This window comes from Helianthus annuus, chromosome 3 (genome assembly GCF_002127325.2).
Source record: "Helianthus annuus cultivar XRQ/B chromosome 3, HanXRQr2.0-SUNRISE, whole genome shotgun sequence".
Lineage (NCBI taxonomy): Eukaryota > Viridiplantae > Streptophyta > Magnoliopsida > Asterales > Asteraceae > Helianthus > Helianthus annuus.
Genome location: NC_035435.2, coordinates 104255462 through 104279754, shown reverse-complemented (window position 1 = coordinate 104279754; position 24293 = coordinate 104255462). Strand labels below are relative to the sequence as shown.

Genomic DNA, 24293 nt, shown 5'->3' with positions numbered 1-24293 from the left:
GAATCATATGATGTCTTAAACAAAGCAATGAATCAATACAACGAATCAAGCAGTGAACAAGCTACAGCCATGAAGACACTTCAAGGAGCGTTCATGACGAAGCAGTTAGGCATCAATCATTACATTGATAAATGTGCAGAACTTGAACAAAAGTTGGAAACCCAGAGAATAGAAACTGAAAGGGTTGAAAGGTTATTGAAAAGTTACTAATGTGCTTCTTATGTTATTGACAGGATTTACCCCACAGTTGAAAGCATGAAGGCGGTTGAAGAGAAGACATCTGAAGAGAAGAAGTCTGAAACAAAAGAAGAAACTGAAGAGAAGATTTCTGGTAAGAAACCAAGTGTTAGTTACAATAAGTGTCCACCCCCGCTCGAAAATGGATATTCTCCACGAAATCCAAATTCAGAAAGAGTCGAAAAAGCAGCCAACTTACAATGGGAGTCCGAGTATTCGGAAAAATTGCCAGACAATATTGATGTCACTTTCACGTCATCTGACACTGATCATGAGTCCGAGTTAATAAAGAAAGTAGTCGATCAGGTGTTGGATAAGGATGAAACAGAGGAGTTGAAGTCAGAGTCAAAGTCTGAGTCCAACACGTCAAATTCAACAGTCAAAAAGGACAAACGGGTTTACAATAAAGAATTTCTGTTATCAAAATCCAATTTGAATGAAACTGATTAAAGTAGCATATACTTTGATTGATTCTGACAAATTATATTCTGATAAAGAATTTCCAATAAGAGGTGTAAAAACTGAAATGATTAAAAAGGTTTTCAAACTAACAGAAATTAATACTTCTGAAATAAAAGATATGAATCTTTCTGGAAAACCTAAACATTTCACCTCAAGAGATCAACAAAGAATCAACAAGAAAAAAGGTTACAGTTTTGGTTCAGGTTTTCAAAAGAAACCAAACCATAACGGTAATTTCAAAAAGAAAGGTCTTGGTTTTATTCCACCGAAAAATCATAAAAATAAAAAGGTTTATAAACCGAAAACTGTTTTTGTTTCAGGTATATCATCAGAAGCAGAAAAAGAGCAAGAGTTCAGGAAGCAGACAAACAAAGAGTTCCTTGCAAAGAAGCAAGAGGAAATGAAGAAAGATGTTGTTCAAAAGAAAAAGGAGACAAGAACCTGTTTTAACTGTCATAAAGTGGGTCATATTGCCAGAAATTGTTCAAAGGCAACCAACACACAACAGGGAGTGTTTGTTAAACTGAAAGAAAAAGTTGTTGAGAAAAGTAAACCACCAACCAAAAGATTTAAAGTTTTTGAAAACTCAACATTTGTGGTTGGAGAATGTTCAAATAGGGTTTACAACAGGAAAGTTAATCTTGACAATCGCAAGTGGATTGTTAAGAAATCAGATGAAAGGTCTGGCGATGAATCTGATTCCACAAAATTAGAGGAGCCACAAGTTGTTATGAAAGAAGAGAAATCAGTTCCACCTTTGGATGATGCAAATTTTCCACTATTGCGGGCTGAGAATTTAAAATAAAAAATTGGCAAAGTTGAAATTTCAAATCAATTCTTTTCTTAAAAGAAAGAATTTGATGTTGAAAAGGTTTTTAACCCCACTATTCAAAACATTTTTTAAAAAATGATTGATGGAAAGGTAAAGGGGGTTAAAGAATATTATGAAAAGAAATTAAAGAAACCAGATGAAAATGGTTCATCCCGGGTTAGTATCTGGGATAGAACCTATCACGACTAAACTCTGGACTTGCCGGAGCTCCCAAGTTGGTAATCGTGGAGCAGGAATCGGCATCATTCTTAAATATGTTTGTTTGAATAAACCTACAAGTGGTAGAAAAGTGGGTTTTCATTTACAAGTGGTCAATCAAGGTCATTAAGTTGAACTTGATTTAACTTTTACTCAAAGAGTTATGAATGGGGATAAACTCATGATCTAAAAATAGAAAAAAATGATGAACAAGACCCCTAACCTACAAATGGTTTGTGAAAATCAACAAAACTTATTTTCCGGAAAAACCATTTTGATTAAAACAAACTTAAGTGTTTTGAAATGATAATGGGAAAATAGTTTGTTGTAAGGGGGAGTTCTGATTGTTTATGCCAAAAGGATGGCGAATTGAAGCAATTCACAACAGTTGTCATTTTATTGTACAGTTTATTTTCAAATTTTCCTAGAAAATCAAAATTGAAACATATTTTGATTTTAGGGGGAGTAAAAATTTTAGAAAATTTCAAAAATTTGAAAAATCCAAAAACATGATAAGATTTAAAAAAAAGTCAAAAACATCGAAAAATTCAAAAATGAGTTTTGTTGAGAAAAAAAGGAAATGATAGTACATCAGTGGACTATCACAACACACTAAAGATTTGGAAAGTCAAATATGATAAACAATCTCACTGTCGATGTGCCAGTAGGTTTTTATACATTCAGTAGATTGTTTTCGAGATATAAACTTAAAAATCAAACTTGCTTATTTCGTGGGAAACATCTCTCGGATATATAGGTAACCCCTGTGTTGGTGCATTACGTCTATTGACTTCGTCTTGTATCATGTAATAGGATAGGTTAGGTTAGAATAACCAGTGCACGAGGTTCGAGAAACGAGAAGTGGTTAAATAGCATGTTGGACCGCTTATATGGACATTGTCCATAAAAGCGATCCACACAACTTACCTGGACCGCTTTTGTGACATGTACGTATAAGTGGTTCCAGAATTCTATAAATAGGTGCATGGTTGTTTCATTTGTAACGGCTCGGAACTTGTAACGAAGTGCTGCCGAATTGCTTCCAGGTTGTAAACATTATCAGAATCAATAAAGTGAAGCATTATATTTAGTTTGAGCGTCTAATTCACTGATTCCGCCTTTGAATTGGAAAACGACTCTTCTGATCGACTCATTCAGGGTCAAAGACGATCCAACAAGTGGTATCAGAGCTCAGGAGGAAGAGTTCAGCTCAAATTTGATCCGTTTTCTGTCTTCTACACCTTCTTTTTCGATTTAGACGAGTTTCCATGGATAAAATCGGACGAATTTTTCACAGAACGTGTATTATTGGACAATAACAAACCCTTGAAACTTTCAGACTAAAACTCGAACTAAAAATGGACAAAACAGCCTTCGAATGTAGGTTCGTGTTTTCGGACATAGTTTGTACCGCTTTTAGGTACATTTGAAGTTTGGACCGCTCCAAAAACGTGTTGGAACCGCTCATTTGTACATTTGTTAGTCTGGATCGCTCATAACTACTATTTGGACCGCTCCAAGAACACTTGAATCGCTTATATGAACCGCTCATAGGTCTTATTTTTGAACCGCTTATTTGACTTTGAGGTGGTTCGCTTTTGTGAACAAGTAAGGATCGCTTATACGGATTACTGTGACTCGCTCATAAGACAATTGTGAACCGCTCGAGTGACACTTTCTGAACCGCTCGTACAACATATTCTGGTCCGCTCGTATGACAGTTTCTAGATCGCTCATATAATCAATCCTGGTCCACTCAATTGAACTTGTTTGGACCGCTTATAGATACATTGATTTGGTCTGCACATCCGACTTGATCCCCTTATTTGGTCCAATTCAGTTCGCTTTTTGGTCAAAGTTGCTGATTTGCGTATCTGACCAATCAATTCTGCGTATTTGTCCAAATTGGTTTTTGCTCATACGATCAATCTAATCTTGTTCAAGTGTCAAGATTATTTCACAACATCGAGTGTCAATATATTTCAATTTACTTAATATTGTTTGATCTGATCAAGTTTGTTTGTTTGCTTCCAGGTTATTGATTTTCAAGAGATTAAAAATGTCGAACAACGGTGAAGAATTCTACAATACTTTCTACAACGCATTCACAACTGAATCGTCTGATAAAAGAGCTGAGTTGAAAGAATATTCAAAAGAGATTTCGGATAATCTGAAGTTCGAAAACATGTACGGAAGTCAACAGAAGCCACCAAAGTTGATGAAAGTCGAAGATTATAATTGGTGGAAAAACAGATTTGAAGGATGGGTGAAAGCTTTTGCTCCTGAAAGCTGGTTAAAGTTAGTAAGTGAATATCAAGTACCAGAGAAAGAGGGAGGAGAGTTAATTGAGGAGAAAGATTTTACAAAAAAAGATGTAAAGAATGTTGTTGCTGAATACAGAATGATAACTTTGATCAAACAATCAGTTAGAGAAGATATCATTTCATTGCTTGAAAACGAGAAAACGTCAAAGAAATTATGGGAAGCTTTGGAGAGAAAATGCATTGGGAGTAATGAGATTGTTAAAAACAAGAAAAAGTTGTTGCGTAGAGAGTTTGATTTGTTTAGCTGCATGAAAAATGAATCGGTTTGTAGTATGCTTGAAAGGTTTGGACATTTGAAGATGGAGTTGACAAGGCATGGAATTAGTTATGATGAAGATCTGATGGTAGATAAGTTGTTTGATTCGTTACCAAATGATCAGGAATGGCAATATTTCGCGCTTATGTTGAAAAACATTTCGCGCTTATGTTGAAAAACACAATTAAGCCAGAGGAGTTAAAAATTGACTTGCTGATTGAAAGGCTTGAAAGCCATGAGTTAGAATTGAAGAGATCGAAAGTCAACATTCCATCGCATCAGCAGAATGTGGAACTTTACTACAGAAGTCGTATACCACAAGCTGGGTCTCCAAAAACAGCTTTTTCTGCTGAAAGCTCGAATTCAGTGAACAAAGAAAGTCTTCACAGTGGCTATCACATTGGTTCTACGTCTTCTACAAATCAGTCTAATGCGAATTTTTCGTGCAATATCGCGATAGATTTGAAGAATGGACAAAATCTTAATGAGGAAACGGCTAAGCAACAGATGGTCTTTTTGGCGTCAGTATTGGAATCATATGAAGGTCTTGTTGCAGGTAAGATTGGAAATACCAACTTGACTAAAGAGGAGTATGATCAAATAGATCCTGAAGAAATGGAGCTGATGGATATCAGATGGGCTATGGCAAGTGATGTTAGACGTGCACAACGTTTTATGGAGATCACGGGGAGAAAGTCGATTGGAGGGCATCTACCAAATTGGGTTTTGATAAATCCAAGGTGACATGCTTTAAATGCAAACAAAAAGGTCACTTCAAACGCGAGTGCCGTAATTCATATGTTGCTGATGATTCTGAGAATCCTTTCACTGAAGATTATTACAAATGAGCAATTTACCATCAGAACAAGTCTGAGCCACCAAGATTAAAGCAGCAGGAAGAGAAATCATGAGCTCTTGCAGTCATTTATGATGATGAAGGCTATGATTGGAGCAAAGAAGTTCTTCCAGAACAAGATGCTGTAGGTTATGCATTAGTTGCAAGAGAAGAGCATGATGCCTGGTGGAGAAGAGACAGTGCAAGATGGGAGATTGGAAAGTTGTATGAACCATTTCAAGAAGCACAGAGAGCCAACAGATGGAATGAAGAGTTGGAGTGTTACTTGGATCCACAGGGAAATCCAGTGGTCGATCCGGAAAAAGTTGATTTTGATGCAGTAACTAATGTGTTTCCAAGTGAGCGTGTTTTCAACACAAAAAGGCTTTCTGATAGCAGCTATCTGCCAGAGTTGATGAATAAGTTGAGAGAAGTCTTTGAAATGAGTCTACCGAAGGTGGTAGAGATGAAGAAGAGAAAAGAAGAAGAGCTGAAGAAGATGATTGAAGAAGTAAAGACTGTTGCAAAGCTTGCTGGTGAAGAGAATCAAAAAGCTGAGGAAGAACAAAAGCCGAAAGAGATGGAAGAAAAAGTTGAGAAGATACAGGAGACAAAGGCAGCTGATCATGCCGAGGTGTCAATTACTGAGGTAACAGAATCTTCTGAACTACCAGATGTTGATTTAGTTGTAGAAAAGGAAAACAAGTGCAGGAATTGCATTGAAAAGTGCAAAGCCTGTATTGAAAAAGAAGAAATAATCATAACAAAAGATAATGAAATGAACAAACTTGAAAATGCGTTAAAACTGAAATGTAAAGAAAGGATTGACACAGAGCAAAGTCTAAAATTAAAAGTTGAGAAATTAACACAAAAGTGTCATATTTTGAAAAAGAAAATAAGGTTTTAAAAGAAAAATGTGATACAAAATGTGTTGATTGCATTGAAAAAGAATCTAAGTTTCTAGAGTTACAAAAACAGTATGATTCTTTAAAATGGTCAAGTAAGAGAGTACAAGAAGCTTATGATACTTTGAAGAGCCAAGTCAAAAGTTTTGATCAGAGATTGTCTGAAACTTTAACAACCAAAGAAATGTATGAAAGACAATTTAAACAAAAACAAATTGAATTAAACAAGCGTGTTGATGAAATTGCTAATCTTAAACAAGTCTTGGCTGAAAAAGAAAAGATTGTTACAAAGCTTCAAAGTTATCATAACTCTTCGTACATTCTTGAACGTATTTTCAATATCACACCTGATAACAAAGATACTAATGGTTGTAAAAAGGGTATTGGTTCAGAATATCATCAGGTACCACCACCATTGAGAGACAATTATACTTTTTATGATGAGGAAAAAGTGGCAAAGGGTTTGAACATAGCTGACCAATTACCTGACAGTATCGATGTTACTTACACCAAATCTGATGATGCTGATGATTCAGAGGTGGTGAGTAAGGTGGTTGATAGTGTTTTGATAGATGAGTCTACAAAAGGTAAGTCTGAATCACAGGGTGAAGATGAAGGAAATCTTTATGATGGATATCTGAAAGACCCGAAATCTGAGAAGAATTTGAATGATGATTCAAAAGGATTGGTCTATACCATGATTGGATCGGACAAATTATTCTTGGATGTGGTTTTCCCGATTCAGAATGTGATTTCAGAGAAAATTGACAAAGTTTTCAAGATGATCGAAATGGAGAAGTCTGAGATTTCGAAGTATGCTGGTCAAGGTTCTAAAAGGTCTTATAACAAACCTGGTTCTAAGAAGAAAAACAAAAGGTCTGGTTTGGGGTATAAGAAGACACAGAGTCGAAATAGAACTGAAAGGTCGAATGTTCAGACAAAAATGAATTTTGTTCAGGGAAAAAGTTTTACTGAAGAAGAAATCAAAATCGGCACACAATCTAATACAGAGTTTGAGGCCATGAAAAAGAAACGACAACAACCAAAAGATGTGTCAAAGAAAGTTTGTTTTAAATGTGATCAAGTTGGACACGTTGCACGGAAATGTCAAATTTCAAAGTCTGTTGATGTTCAAAAACAGAAATCTGGTAATGAGAAACCAAGGTCAACCAGATTTGATTCGAGACAAACTTGGAGGTACACTACAAACAAGTTTGCATCAAATCAAATTTGGAAACCAAAATCGGACAGGTTCGATTCAAGACAGACCTGGAATTCTCACACATCCAGATCGACTACAACACAGATTTGGAGACCGATAGTTGTTGTGACAGAATCTCGAAAAATCTGGAAACCTAAAAATGTTGTTCAAAAGCAACAGGTGCAGAAAGAAACAAATTTTTATAAAAGAGGTGCTCCAGAAGGTCAAAAATGGTCGGTTAAGAAACGTGTCGATGAGATAAAAACTGAGAATGCTGAAAAGAAATCTGAAAAACAAACACAAATTTGGAAACCAAAAGCTGAAACGAAAGGTTTAACTTCTGCGATGAAAACATCTGAGAATTCAGATGTGGTTGCTTATGATGCAAATTTTCCTCCGCTTAAGGCTGAAAATTTTAAAATTCAGGTTGCCAGAATCAAGGTTACACCTAAGGCTCCTGAAGCCTGGGTGGACACCATGTTTGATTAAGTGGTTGGAATTGCCGGAGCTTCCTGGATCGTGAAGCATGAATCGGCATCTATCTTTATTGTTTGAAATTTTATGTCAAATTGTTTGTGTATTTGATAAAGTTTGAATGTGCAGGTACTAGATGCTGATGAAGATTGTGAGAGTATTGCACAGGAAGAGGTTGAAGATCCCTGGTTTTGGACAGACAGGGAGTTTGTTTGTTGTTTTGTATGAATTTGTGTTGTGCTTGTTGATTGGTGTATGTTTGTTGGTTGTGTTGGTTTGGATTGATGTTTGTGATGATTCGTTTACATTGAATATGTGGTGATGGACTATGCTGAAACCCTCACGGCGGAACAAACATGATTACTCACAAGTTGAAGAACGGTTTTCTAACAGTCAAAATCAATGGGTTGTAAATCATGGGGGTACGTTATATTTTCTGCGAAACAGAGCATGAGATGCAGAAAATGGATGGCGAGACAAAGCTATCAGTATCGGTTTGTCAAATTTCTTTATTGGTTTTGCATTTTAGGGGGAGAAATATTGTCAGAAAATACAAAAACATTAGAAAATTTGAAAAATACAAAAACATGATAAAATTCAAAAATTTCAGTTTTGCGTAGAAAGAGGAAATGATAGTACATCAGTAGACAGTCACAGTATGCTAAAAAATTGTGATGATTAAATAGCGTTAAACAGTCTCACTGTTGATATGTCGAGAGGTTTTTATACATTTAGTAAGCTTTTTCGGGATATAAACCTAAATTCAAACTTACTTATTTTGTGGGGAACACTACTTGGATATATAGGTAACCCCTGAAATCTCGCTTGAAAGGTCTTGTATTCTGATATACTAGGTGGTTATACTCTATGATGTCTGGGGTATTATTCCGGGACTTCTGCTGAACGGTGGTTCTGACCTAGTCCCTGGCTAATACTTTCACCAAAATGCTTGAAATATAGCATAAAGCCCTCAGCTGATTAGACGATAAAATTGATAATTAGTTGTTGTAGCTAAAAGATTCTCTAAAGGGAACACATTGCAAAGTCGAAGCTGATATCTCTCTGCTGAACGGAAGTTCTGACCTGAGATCCCTCAGTTCTCGCATACCCTAATTTATGTACAGACATCATTGTAGTATTCTTACCTGTAAGACTGAATATTGGGATTCTGGATACGGAAGTATATTCAAGAGGTGGGACACATGAATGAGTTTAAGTCTTAAAACATCTAAATAGTATCCTGAATCAGTTGAAATTTGTATGAAAATTTAAAAGGATCAGTATATCGACAATCTAAGTGAATTGTTTAATTCTGAGTACGATTTAAAGCTTAACGGTACTTGTGACTTGTCAAAAACTGATATGATCCTCTGATGCATTCTCAAAACAAAAATATGGTTGGTATATATTTCTTTACAGCTTTATATTTTCAGAAAACACAAAAAGATTTTGATTTCTGCGTTATTTTCGATAAACCGATGTCTGAGTTGCTGAGTTTCAAAATCTAAGTATGCTGATTGTGTTTCTGAAAACAAAAGGAGTTCATTAATTTGAAACTTGAAATTTCTTGGAAAATCTTCAAAAACAGGTTGTGAAAATCTTAAAGGTCATTAATTTGAACTTGAATGATAATTTGTGAGGGAATTGGATTCTTTATATTGCCATATCTGTTAAGTTTGTTGACAGGGGGAGTGTTTTAGAGAACATGTTTAATGAATTTGAAAATATTGTTACTTATGAATGTTTGAGAATTACAGGAAAGATTCAGATTACGATCCCGAAGAGCTGAGTTTAAGGGGGAGTCTGAAGATAAGTTGTAAGTGAGAAAGAGCTTGTAGCTGGAAAAGCAAGGTGATGATCTCTAAAAGCATAAAAGCTTGACGAGAGGGGGAGCCTACTGATTATGAAGTTGTAAAGATGATCAAAGTGAAAGATTAAAGGATTCTTATATGGATGCAATCTGAACAAGTTGGCAAAGATGATCAAGACTGAAGAGGTGGCATAACAGAGAATGTTCACTGAAGACTTCGTCAATATCCGAGGGGGAGTCTGTTGGTGCATTACGTCTATTGACTTCGTCTTGTATCATGTAATAGGATAGGTTAGGTTAGAATAACCAGTGCACGAGGTTCGAGAAACGAGAAGTGGTTAAATAGCATGTTGGACCGCTTATATGGACATTATCCATAAAAGCGATCCACACAACTTACCTGGACCGCTTTTGTGACATGTACGTATAAGTGGTTCCAGAATTCTATAAATAGGTGCATGGTTGTTTCATTTGTAACGGCTCGGAACTTGTAACGAAGTGCTGCCGAATTGCTTCCAGGTTGTAAACATTATCAGAATCAATAAAGTGAAGCATTATATTTAGTTTGAGCGTCTAATTCACTGATTCCGCCTTTGAATTGGAAAACGACTCTTCTGATCGACTCATTCAGGGTCAAAGACGATCCAACACCCTGAAATTTTGTTTGAAGGGTTTTCTATTTCTGACATACTAGGTCTTTGTGCGTGATGATATCTAGGGTATTATACCAGGACTTCTGATTTTGCGGGAGCAATAGCCTAGTCCTCGTATAATACTTTGCATAAGCTTTAATCTTAAAGCCCACCCTCAGCATAAAGAATGATGAAATATTGCAAAATGCTAATCATGTGTTGTTGAAGAAAAGATCCCCAAACGGGACACACTGAAAGACGAGCCATCATCTCTTTGTCTGAACAGAAGTTCTAACCTGAGCTCTCATGGTCTTGCATTACTCCTTTACAGATATCATTAGTGTACATTCACCTGTAAGACTGAATATAGAAGTCTGGATACGGTAGTATATTCTGAGGTGGTACACGCGAATAAGTTTAAGTGCTTAAAACACTAATTTTGTATCTCAAAACAGTTGAACTTTGTGTGAAAATTTAAGTGGATCGATATACTGACAATCTAAGTGAATTATTTAGAACTTAAAATGTTTAAAGCTTAACGGTGTTGGTGATTTGTCTCATAAACTGATATGATCCTCTTACACAAACTCACAAAAATAATGTCTGTAAATCTTTCTTTACTGCTCTTCATTAAAAACAAAAATCCAAAAATATTTTCAGTGTGTTTTAGCATAAAATTTTGAAAAATACAAAAAGATTTTCGACAACTGATGTTGAAGAGCTGATTTTCAAAAATTCCAAGTGCTAAATATGATGAACAGGTTTGGGAAAGTGTGTTTCAGAAAGAAAGAGAAGTTATTTCTACAAGTGATCATCAAAGATTAAATCATTCTGAACAATACCTGCAATGTAGTTTCTAAATATGTAAAATTTTAAAATTTGTGAAACTTATGTTTGTTGTAGAGGATGTGCAGGAATGAAGCTTGAAAAGAACTAGGTCAAAATTCTTGAGAATTCTGTGGTTACAAAGAGCCAGGTTGCGATCATAGAACCTGTGAAAGTTTGAGCTAGGTGTTTGATCCAAAGCCTGTAAAGTGTAAATTCCAGACTGCGATCCAAGCTTATCGATAGGGGGAGTCTGAAGACAATCAAGAGGAAGTGGTTAGAGCCAGTGTCTGATCATGAAACTATGTCTATGCAAGATGCTGATGCTTTAACAAGATAAGAGCCAGGTTTAAGATTCTGAGAAGAAGAATCAAGAGATCTGATCAAGAGAATTAGAAAGCTTAAGAGCCAGATCAACATTCAAGGGAAGATTAGAAGAAAAGAAGAAAAAAAGATTGATTGAGGATGCTTACAATGGAGAATCTTTGAAAAGAGCTGAGAAGACTGATAAAGACTGAAGATTTGACAACCGAAGACTCGACTACGAAGACTTCGTCAACATCCAAGGGGGAGTCTGTTGGTGCATATGTCTGTCGACTTCGTCTTGTATCGAGTCTTGTATTTGTCTAGTTAGACCAGGGCACGAAAATCGAGAAAAGTGTGTTTATGGCATTTCGCACGAAATGAATTGGAGGCCATTTCGCACGAAATGACTTGGTCATTTTGTACGAAATGAGCTGGTCATTTCGTTTGTGTTGTTTCGTGCGAAATCACTATTTCGTGCGAACTATTTCGCAGGAAATAGCTGTGCCTATAAATACCTGTCATGCCAATTCATTTGTAACATTGTGATTCCGGTAGCGAAGCTCTGCCGAAGTGTCTACTGCATTGTAGTCGATCTGATATCAATATAAAGACAGTTTAAAGTGATTTCTAGTGCAATTCAGCTGAAATAACACTGATACATCTGTTTCCGCCTTTTGTATTGGTCGAGATCTCTTCTGAATGACTCGTTTGGGTCTGAAAACGATCCTACAAGCATTCACAATGCTAAACTAATCCAGCCATCCCAATGTCGCAGCCCCCGACCCCTACCCTAGGAGCGGGCGCCACGAGGACAGTATCAGTGGTATCGGTGTTTATTTATTTGGCAGCGTGTTAGTGCATATTTTTGTATCTGTAACTTGTTCTTATTTACGATGTAATAGTAAGGTCTTTTGTTAATCGAGTCTGTAATGTTTCCGTCTAGTCGACCATGTCGGATATCCTTCTATCTAGCTTGGTACGACGTTTGTCTCTGTTATGTATGTTAAACAGTTGCTATTGTGCAATGTGTTTGTTTGTTTATGTATGTGTTATGATAAACTGCTGCAAACTGTTTATAGTTGCAACAGTTGCTGTCATGCAGCCTCCCCACGAAGAACCTATTCTTCGTGGGATATCCTGTGCACGAAGAGCCTTCTTCGTGGTGAATGATGTATGACGAAGAACCTCCTTCGTCACATAATGTTTTGTGGGCTTAAGTTCTTTGTCGGCCCATTACATTCTTCGTAGTGTAATAGGCTGGGCTGCATGTATAAATAGCATAGTTCGTCTACTGCGGTTCAGTATGAGAGCTTTGAGAGAGTATGAGAGCATAAGTTTACTCTGAGTCATATCAAACATTGTGTGTATATGTTTGTATCAGTTCTCATCAGTTTGATTAAAATATATTGAATCTTTGGTTACATTGTGTGTGTTCTACACTGTTTGGTTTGCACTGTCACGGGGATTCCGCACTCGGGATCGCGTTTGTGATAAACAAGGAATAGGTTTCGTGTTGATCCTTCTAGAAAAACGGACCTACAAGTGGTATCAGAGCCATGGTACCCGATTTAGTAAATCTAACCCTTTGCTAAATCACATATGCTCTAGATCTGTGATTTTTGTGAATTTTGTTCAAGATGTAAAAATGGGGAAATATGAAGAAACCCAGATTTGGAACCTAATCTACGGGTCTGAGATGAATCGGACCGTACAAAAAGAGTTGGGTTTTATATTTCACACCAAGTTCAACAAGTTTTAATCCTATTTTCTAATAACATGAAATACGGGATGATCTTTGGTGGTTAGTCAGGACAGAGGTGGAGATAGAGATAATGCAAGAAAAACGAGATTAAACGGCCGCGATTGGCGGTTCTGTGGTTGCCGGAATTGTCGCCGGAAAACCTGCCGGAAAAACGGTAGGGATGAAGGTGTTGTTTTGTTTTGTTTTTTTTTTTTTTGAATGTTTGAGACTTTACAAAACTAGTCCCTCTAGTTTATATTTCAATTAAAATGGTTTTAAAACTTTATTTTCTGTATTTTAAGCTTTGTAAAGATGGCATGTTTCCGAAAACATGCAGAAGGGGACGACATGTTTACGTTATCTTTTTTTATATGTTTTTATTCCCGTACCCGTCCCCGCTTCTTGAATTTTTTAGTTTTGTCGTTTCCCGTTCCGGTACCCGCCCCCGTACCCCGTTCCATGGTTGCAAAAGTCGTTAGGCGCTCCCTAGTCGGATTCGGGAGTACTCGGGAAGTACTCGGCTTAGGCGGAGATTACTCGGGGAGTAATTGGCCTGGGAGACCAGTACTCGTGCCTCGGCAGCCTACCCTGTAGCGAGTACTCGGGGAGTACTCGGAGCCTAGGCGGGACTTTTACAACCATGCCCTGTTCCTGTACCCGTCCCAGTGCATCATAGGTTTTCGTCATCTTTTATCATTTTAGAGGTGATTTTCGACAAATCTGGGAATGAACAGTGGCTGTGTTCTTGAAGAATGGCGGCGGCTGATTAAAGAAACTAGGGTTTCTTCAGAACTTTTGACGAAGAACCTCTTCAGTTATCTTCCACGAAGAACTAGTCATTGAATTCGACGAAGAACCTCATAACTCAGTTGACGAAGAACCCTTGTACTCACCTGCGAAGAACCTGATTGTTAACATTGAAGAAGAACTGATCAGACAAGGTTCACGAAGAACCTAAATCTTTCGTGGGTGTTAACATTGACGAAGAACTGATCAGACATGTCAACCACGAAGAACATCTGTCACCATTAAAGTTGTTCATAGATACTCAGTCACGAAGAACCTTCTATTCAGCTTGAATATCATCTGCAGATGCCAGAACTATAGAAGATGTTGCAGTTGATCGGAGTTGTCACCGGCGAAAGGAGAAGTTGTCCGGCGGTGAGGTTGATTGAGGTTGAATGAGAGTTTGGAAGAAATTTAGCTCTTGTAACCGTCGATTTCCGAGCACGAATGAACTTAGTTGCAGCAGTGAAATCAGTAATCGCACCACCGATCTCCATTCAATGGTCAGCCGATGTCACTCACCATCATCGGAAATAGATAGCTGGAGATGATTTGTATGTAAAAGACAGAGGCTGATTCAGATAGAGAATTGGAAGGTGGGGAAATGGATCGAAGGTTGTGATAAAGATGACAGTGATTTACAGTTGATTGGTAATGGCTTCACATTTTTTTGGGGGTTTTAGTTGGTATCGCAGATATAAGAAAGAATGGTCTGCGATTTTGACTTTTTGATTAGGTTGGAAATTGATGAAGGTTTAAGGAAAGGTTGGTGGAGGCTGCACAAATGTTTTTTATTTGGGGGTTATGAATGTTGTATATCGCAGAGATAATGGACTTCAAGTTGGGCTTTAGGCTCTTTATGAGATTTGGGCCTCTTTGAAAGACATTAACTAATTCATTTTAGGCCTCTTGAAGGTTGTTTTGGATCAACTAAATTTGTTACAAGTTCAAATTGGGCTAGGAGTATAAGATTTGTTTTGTTTTGTTGTGGGCTGTATTTAAGAACTTGGATTATTAGAAGTTGGTGTTCGCAAAGATTATTTGAACCGGGCTTCCAAATTTCAACGTCAAATTCGTACGTGTTCGGGAGCACACGGGATGATGAAGCTTGATGAAAACATGATTTTTGTTAAATGTGGGGTAGTCACGGTTACCGGTGCAAACGTGAAATTTGGTGACTTGACTACTATGGGCCAAAAACGATATGTTTACTTCCGCACGTAAATGTTTATGTTGTTATCGATTTTAGTAAATGCTCGAAAGCATTTTGTTTATTGTCATATTCTCGCATTTGGTAACGATTGAATGAACCTAGAGAGCCAAGACAGGTCCTAACGAGTTCACAAAGTCGAAGAGTTATACCTATGATGAAAGTTTTCGGATTAGGTGTTAGCAGAACTTTGGGGGGATACAAGTCGGATCCTACGGGGCTAGGGGACTTTCATTATCAACTAAAATATGCAAAGAAGAAAGCCGTTTTCGTGATTTCTCGAAAAAACCGAGAACATTTGAAAGATTCTACTCAGTGGAGAGAATTTGTTCACTAAAGATTGATGACAGTTCTGCTCTGTGGAGGGAATTTGTAAACATTTGAAGATAAATTCTACTAAGTGGAGAGAATTTATTCTGTGAAATTGACGACAGTTCCTTTGAAGTGGAGGGAATCTGTTATGGTTTAGAGATCTTACCAAAGAAATGGGGGGATAAAAATTTTCATATGTTGAAATTTCTTCAGTAAAACTAAACGCAATCACAGGTGGTAGAGTTGTGATTTTCTTGTCATACCAACGGTTCGGCGTGGAATGTTTTGCACAGACACATATTTGAGGATTTTAATTAATTCTCCAGCCAGCGTGAAGGGTTTTGCACGGAAACATACAGGTATCTAAAGTCTACAGTAGTTTCAAAGCGATATTCACTGAAGACCTAGGGAATCTTTATGAAAGCTGATAGTTCAAGGCTGAAGACCTACAGGATTCGGTTTTGGGTTTGATGTTTCTTTGGGATTTTACAGGGATCTGGGGGTAACTCAATTCGTTGAGTTTGCATACGATGTACTTGGTCAAGCCGACTTCCTGAGTACTGATGCTGAAGATCCATAGTGCATTACGTGGTCAACCTCACAAAGGCGAGACATTAAGATCTGGTTGTAGTTCAACTAAGCGTGTTGTTTGGTTGAGCTTCCACCATTACCACCACGGTGTAGGATCTGATTTAGTGTTTCTTTCACAGTTTTGGATCGATAAGCTATAATAACACTTGAATCCTCAAATCATTTGTATGCTGCCCTCCCTAAATCCCCAAATCATTTCGGATTTCAGACCCCAATCCACTAATTTTGGATCGATAAGCGATAACAACATGCGAATCTCAATGGTAAGGTGTTTTCTCAAGAAAATTTAGGGTTGTAGGTGCTTAAAGACAACATATTTTGTTTCAGTTGTTTGGATGTATAGCTGTGTGAATATTAATATATTTTTTATGGTTCTTTTTTAATTAATCTCTTTGTTTGCTTTAACTAGCTTTTACAACCCGCGCGCGTTGCGGCGCAGTAAACCATGATGTCGACTGACACCGACATCCAGATTAAATTTGAGCCATCCGTGTTGTCGGCCAACAACTACATTCAAATTAAAATCGAAATTGAGTATCGACACTTGTGACGATAATATAAAGCACCAAAATTGATGGAAAGAAATAAACCCAAATCAATTTCTTAAAGAGAAGCACCTACAACAACATCATTAAAAGTAAACTTCCAATGTGAACACATCTGATTTGGTTATATATGTGTACCATCAAAAGTAAACTTCCAACATGAACACATCTGATTTTGGTTAGATGTGTGTTCATAGGCTCAGATACCTCCTCATTGTGGATGCAAATCATCATATTGCCACTCCATAACATCGAAGATAGACGATTTCTCTTATATAATCACGACCTATTTAATAATCTTCCTCTACGCCAAAACAACGAAGATAGACGATTTTCTTAAATCAGCACGACCTATATTTAATCGGATCTGAATAGATACCTAAATGTGCAAAATTTGAACAAAAAACATTACACAAACCGGTAAATGCAACCCATGTTGTAAAAATTTATAAACTACATGTAATATGTAAATAAAGTGAAAATGATTACACTCTTAAAAGCCCTGTCTTCTCCTTCATTGTAGCTGATTGCAACAGGAATCATACCATCCCTTTGATTTTTGGCTCTTGTTTTACATGGATTTATCATGATCCACAACCTAGAAAGTAGAAACACCACCTTCAAGCCAACACACCTGCAAATAAATGGCATAGCCTATATTTTTTTCTTTTCTTTTATTTTGAGCTTAATATGATACACAATGAAACTATAAATACCATTTGTTTTGGTAGTTTAAGGGATACGATTTTTTATCAACTTCTCCAAAAAGTTGTGACACAATAAACGGAAACAAAATGAATAGGCTCAGATACTTAACTGTGGAATAGGAACAAAACAGATCCGGATTAAACCATGGATGCAAATACCCAGTTGCATAGTCACAATATATGAACTATGCCATCTGGATTTTGCCCGGCCAACGTACGACTCCGATCTTCAGTGTCCCTTTTTATGTCGATCATCACAACCTTTAAACAGATTTACAGAAGAGAACTAATACCAGAATAATGACCCACCACAGGTATCACCACCGCCATAGTAACCGCATAAGCACAAAAACCAAAGCGACTCAGGTAAAACCACGATTGTACCATCATTGTCACCACCAGAGCAGTGGCAGAATACATCATGGCGGAACAACAACCTACAACCGTAGCGACAAACTAAGATTTCTGTTGATCAAAACCCCAAAACAAAATCAAAATTACAATGCTTTTAACAGTAAGATTGAAGTTAAAAAAGAAAAAAAAAAAAAAAAACTAAACCAATAGACTTAGATCAAAACATCATCATCGTCAAGTTCCTCAATGCTATCATAAACAAAGTGTGGCTCAGTCCTGCCACACGGCTGCAACCGGAGTTGCCATGCCATGTGGCCAGAAAGCATCATCATCGGCTACAATCAACAACAAAGAGATACCAAAAACCGTCATAAATAGCACCCGCATTAGTCGTACGTTGGCTCAAAACCAACACCCGATGGATTAACCGATAGCAACAACACAGTGTCATTAACACCGAAATCTGATGTTTCACACAGAGTTTGTAAATCCAAACCAAAACCACATTAACCCCGACACACAATTGTGTAGAAAACCATTGTACAACACAAAAGGCACACCAAAGGTAACACATTTTTCTCCAGCACGAAATCCAAACCCAGCAAAGCAACTAACCTCGTTATCAACCGTGAAAATACTGTTCCCAACCATCACAGATTAATAGATTTGTTACTAATCAGTTACATATACATAAATAAACATCGACTACATCACCACCAGCGTAGTGCTACACCCACCGCTACTACACCGACGTCATCAAAACTGGCCAACGGCTTATGACTCTGTAGCAAACATATACCGTCGTACAAAGAAGTAGTACAATGGGTACACCGAAGCCGGAAAAGACGACGAGATGAGCGCCATAAGCCGGACACACCCACCGCCACCACACCGACCTCATCAACGCCGGTAACCAAAACCCCAGCGGACAAAGAACATCGGTGAGCGGCGGAGATGGGCGTTGAACGGCGGGACGACGAGACGAGCTCCATAGGCCGGATACACCCACCGCCACCACACCGACTTCATCAACGCCGGTAACCAAAAAACCCAGCAGACAAAGAACATCGGTGAGCGGCGGATATGGGCGTTGAACAGCGGGACGACGAGATGAGCTCCATAGGCCGGATACACCCACCGCCACCACACCGACTTCATCAACGCCGGTAACCAAAAAACCCAGCGGACAAAGAACATCGGTGTGCGGCGGAGATGGGCGTTGAATGGCGACAAGTTGTTTAGAGAGAGAAACATATTCTCAGATGGTCAAGTGAAAGAGAGAGAGTACAACTTTGCTTTTAAGCCCAAAATCAAAACCACACCGCCTCTAGCCACCGTTAAAGTTCAGACAAAGTTGACTGAAATTGATCGATGAATTCATCAGATTGTTCATATGATGAGGAGATGAGTGGGGGGGGGGAATTAGAAAGGCTAAATGATAACGTGACATCATTAAAACAATTGTGATGATGAATCATCACATAATCACTGTTCATTCAACTCTCTAACTATCATATATTAATTCATTTGGTTATCTGTGTCCCTTTTTTTGCCTTGATATTCCCGCCAGTTCTAAAATGGTTTTTGATGAGGGTGTCAGCAACAGCAACGGAAGTGGTGGTTGGTGAACATGGTTTTTGATGACCAAGCTTGGTCAAACCCCCAGCTTGGGGTTGTTTGTTAGACCATGTGTAGTGGTAAATCAAAATAATGCCCTCACCATGGGGCATTATTCGACACGTGTCATCCCAGTCAGCATGGGGCATTATAGCATAAAGTGGTGTAGTGGGGAATTATTCCAATAACGCCCATGCAATCATTTCCTAATTATTTTGTTTAATTTAAAACATAAAAAACTTCATTAATTTAAAATAAAAATTACACTACTTGAAATAAAAAAAAAACTGAAAAAAAAAACTGAAAATAAAAAAAACAGAAAATAAAAAAACCGAAAAAAAATAAAGTTAAAACAAAGAAGATTATCTAGAGTCCATATTTTTCTCGAATTTTTTGGCGACGCATTTGCGCAAGGATCAACGCATCGCCTTGGAGGTGGTCGATAGGTTTGGACAAAAACTCAATGTCCTTTTCCATTTGCCTCGCCTCTTGCATCTCGTTAAACTTTTTGGTTTCAGCCACTCGTTCTTTCGTAATCTCATAACGTTGGTGGCCGAGGTCGCGAATGTCTTGGAGACGACGGTTCATCTCCTCGAAATCTTCCTTTAACTCGAGATTGGAAGATGACTCGACCGTTTTTTTCCCGGTTCGCTTATCCTTTCTTCTACCGGAGGGTCGGGTCAACTTTTCTTGAAGTTCCTCGTCAACGTCCACCACCTCATTTAAATCGACATTGCGGGCATCCGATGTCGGAGTTGAAGGGTCAACGGAGGATGATGTTTTTGACCTTTTAGCTCGACGTCTACTACTAGTCGTCATTGGATTAACTAGCGTCCACTTTGGACTTTTTCGTAGTAGATCCCAACACTTATAGTACGTGAAAGGGCATTTCGTCCTCTCGAACTCCTCCAAAGTCCTTGTTAAAACCCCGACGTCACTTTCACCGCTTAGGCGAGTATCGTAGTTACGTTGGTAAACTTCTTGGAACGCGTGAGACTTGTTGTTAATGTCGGTCCATTTGCTAGAAATGGAATCTTTGTCCCGATGTTCGCCTTGACTCCACGTGCTAAAAAAGAGTGCACGAACCCTATCCTAAAAAACGGGACCAGTTTGAAAGTTTGTTACAAATTAAAAAAAAAAGTAAAAATATAAGTTGTATGTTAAAAATAAAAGTAAAAAATAAGAAAAAAATATAAGAGTTACCGGTTTCTTCGTCCTCCGAAATGTCGAGCCATGCCCGAGTCAACGTGAATTCCTCCTCCTTCGTCCATTTAATGGTAGTTTTTGTACGTCGAGGTTCGTCCTTATCCTTCTTCTTATGCGACATTCTGCCGCGTTTTGATTTGTCTTGCACCGGTTCGGGTTGCGTCTCCGGCACGACATCGACATCGGGTTCGGATTCGGCTTGTTGTTGTGACGGTTGCGACCCGCTGGCTTGACCACAGCCGAAGGTGGGAGGCACAAACGGAGTGGTGCCACTCAAGTAAGCCGCGTACGTTAAAAAGCTCGGGTCCATGTGTCTTGAAGGTTATACGGGTTTTGCGGTTGGGTTGTGTTCGGGTTCGTGGGTCTTGCGGGGACACCAAAAGGGGGTCGGAATGGATGCATGATTGTATAAAAATAGGAGAAAGTGGGTTTTTTATAAAAAAAATAGAAGAAAGTAGGGAGAAAGTAGGAGTTTTTTTTATAAAAAATAGGAGAAAATGGGTTGATATATATATATAGTGGGTAAATTTTTGAATTAAAAAAAAATAAATACATTTGACCATTTGGCAACGGTCCAATCTCGCACCCCAATAAAATTTCAGCGTTTTAATTAAAATGCCAAACTGATTTTTTTCGAAAATAACGCCCGGAAATGCCGGGTGTAATGGGGGAGGGGGCGTTATCCGGCGTTTTTTTTGAAAAATTTTTAATAACCACGCCCCATTACGGGTGGTCTTATAACTCAACTCGGTCAATGGGCAAACTTGGTCAAACACACTGCGAATATGAATGGTTTATAAGACCGCCCGTAGTGGGGCGTTTTTTATAAAAAAAAATTCAAAAAAAAACGCCGAAACACGCCCTCAGCCCATTACCCATTACGGCCCGGCGTTTTCGGGTGTTTTCCGAGCCAAAATTGTTTTGGCGTTCTTCAAATCACGCCGAAGCCCCCAAAACTTCATTTGTTTGCCCAATAAAATCTTGCCATGTGTGTATAATATTTGTGTGATTTTGGCAAAGGTTTTTTTTGAAGTTTTAATTATAAAAGGAAGAAGAAAGTTGCAGGTTGTAACTCAAGAAAGAAAAGAAGAAAGCAATTTTAGAAAAGGATTTTGCACATTAAGTTCCTAAAGTTTGATTGTATTTAATAAAAAGATTTAAAGCTCAAAACCTTCAATATTTCAAGTTTCAAAAATGCTAAATCAGTCCCTAAAGTTTCAAAAATACTTTTTTCCGGGTTTTTTTTTTATTTCTAGTATTTTATTTTTTTATTTAGTGAAGTATTTTAAGTTTTTAATTAAAAAAAATTAATTATGATATTATTGGAAGGGGCGTTATTGGGCATTATTATTCCCACCACGACACTTTTGCAATAACGTCCAATAATGCTCCCATGCTGACTGTACTGCCACATGGTAGAAAATGCCCCATGGTGAGGGCATTATTGAGCTAACCACTACGCATGGTCTAATGGGGAAGGAGATACAGGGGTAAAAAGACTTTATTGCCCCCACATTGGTTGCATATGACCAAGCTTAATGTTTAAAACAAACCAAGTTAGTGTTAATGGATCTAAGATGCAATGAGTTTTTCAAATAAAGGGTTATTACTGAAATTATTGAAGTTAAAGGGCATCTATTGCAATCTCATACAAACATAAAGGACCAAAAGTGTAATTTACCCTAATACAAATCTGTGTCGTGTGTATGTCTATATAGTTATTTATACAGCAAGTGTTCGTGATCTCGAAACCCTTAAGATACGTGTCTAAGTAAAAATTCAAAAAAAATATTTAAAGTCATTAATTATCAAATGCACATAAATAGACCTATACGTAAATAATTTATAAACACATGTCTTGATGTCCTGATTGATTTATCACAGGCGTTCATCTCCATCACATCGTTTACCAGAAATCCCTAGATTTTTGCCAGGTGCCACACAATAACAAGGGGTAGTAATGCTTATACGATTCCGAATCAATCAGCGAAGTCCTTCCTTGAGTTCTCTGGGAGCTACTAGCCTGACAAAAGACAGATATTGCTCAGTAAACTGAATAGTTGATACATAGATTTTAAGAAACTAAGAAAGGGTAAAAGTTTAGTGTAGAACACAAAAGAAACCTGTCCAGAGGAAATAGGTGATGATATAAGGAGGCTCACTTTCCATTTGTCATAACCTTTCCCACACAACTACCACTCTCGAACTTCCAAACCCTAGATTGTCAATTCATTTTGTATGTAATCAAACTTGTTTGTGTGAATCGAATACAAATCAATGATATTTAGATCATTGCGTATACATTTGGTAGATCCATCAGTGGATTCCACACACTATGGATCTGAATTGGTTAAATGTGTTCTTAAGTTTTGTGAAGAAAAAGATAACATCCTGGGCTTTCAATTTTAATTAATGGGTGGAGTTTAAGAAACCTTCCTACAACTATAAGCATAGTAACAATTTCAATTGAATTCTTTTGTGGGGTGTCACCGGACCTTGATGTCAGGTTGTGTTTGGTTTATTTAACCATGCAGTTTGCTCGAAACTACTCAGCTTCTCTTTGCAGTGGACACTTTTTCTAGTTGTGTGTGATACTTACCAATTTTCATATTAGCACATAAAAAACTTCAAGTGTAAGGAGTAATGTAGCTAGGAAAGGGGTATTTGTTTTTAACATTTACAAACTACTAGTATTAAAAGAAGCTTATGTGAAAGTAATATAATAAAAACCATATATGATACGTATATATCAAACAAATAAAAAACAATACCAAAATAATATAATTGCGAGAAGCTCCAACAAATTGACAAGTAAATAAATAAGAATGAGATTTTACCATATATGCACATTTATTTCCGAGATCACCAATTCCAACGACGGATTCTTTTCCTGGTCAAATCTGTGTAAAGAAGATCTGACGACAATTATTCAAATATAATGTTTTACTTAAATTTTTATTACTATATGATCCAAACAATAAATTCAAATTCACCCAAAAAAAAAAAAAAAAAAAAAAAGAAAGAGAAACGGATTAAAATTTAGATACTAGTTTCTTAAGTCATTTAAATGAATACCAAAAAAGATATGTTTTTACATAAATTCTTACTTTTTTATTTTCACAAATACATCTTATTTAATTCACACTTTTAGCAAAGTTGAGATCATGTTCAGAAAGCATAAAGAACTAAATATGAATGTGTACCTGTGGCATAATAAAGAATACATCCTTGGAATTCCACAGTAGCAACAAAATATGTTTACTTCTTTTCTGAATCAAAAATATATTCAAGAACACAAAAAAAAGTATTTAGATAGTGTTATACCCTTAATCGTCAACTCACAATCGTCAACTCACTTCTGGATTAGTGAGAACACCTAGAAGCTAAATCAAAGACATATACACAGAAGAGAGGGAAATTTTGCTAAACAATCAGATCTAGAAACACATCAATTTTCAAAAGTAGCAAACCTTTCATCAGGTAAGAAATTAGAAATTAAATAGCGAACTTGCACCACATTGATCAAAAGATTTTATTCTAAACTTATTAAGAAGATATACACACACAAATATGTATTTATAAAAACACTTATGTACCTTGTTTAGAAACAGAAGAGCTCTTCTATGTGCAAAGGTCGATAAAGCAAGTGTGCACAACTCTATTCTTGCACCCGGTAGAAGAAGAAGATGGATAAGTTGGATCAACTTGAAGGGGGAGGGACGCCTTTATCATTTTGTACTTATAAGGAGCATGGTTGGTTGGTGAGGGAGGGACGAGATGCTAAAATGACAGGCTGTGTATATCATATTATTTGAATACCATATAATACTATACATGCTTTTAAGGTGGGTTTGGTTCATAGGTGTGAAAACAAATATACGAGTTTCATTTTAACATTTTTCATAAAAGAAAAAGAGTTAACGTGTT

General features: G+C 37.3%; 1 long non-coding RNA gene across 1 annotated transcript; it reads right to left on the bottom strand.

Moving 5' to 3' along the window:
- Window positions 1-22208: 22208 nt before the first annotated feature.
- LOC110927890 lies at window positions 22209-22570 on the bottom strand. Its single transcript, XR_002585981.1, has 2 exons — window positions 22490-22570; window positions 22209-22389 (listed from the first exon to the last, which is right to left on the bottom strand). It is a non-coding gene; the product is annotated as an uncharacterized LOC110927890 (long non-coding RNA).
- Window positions 22571-24293: the final 1723 nt, after the last annotated feature.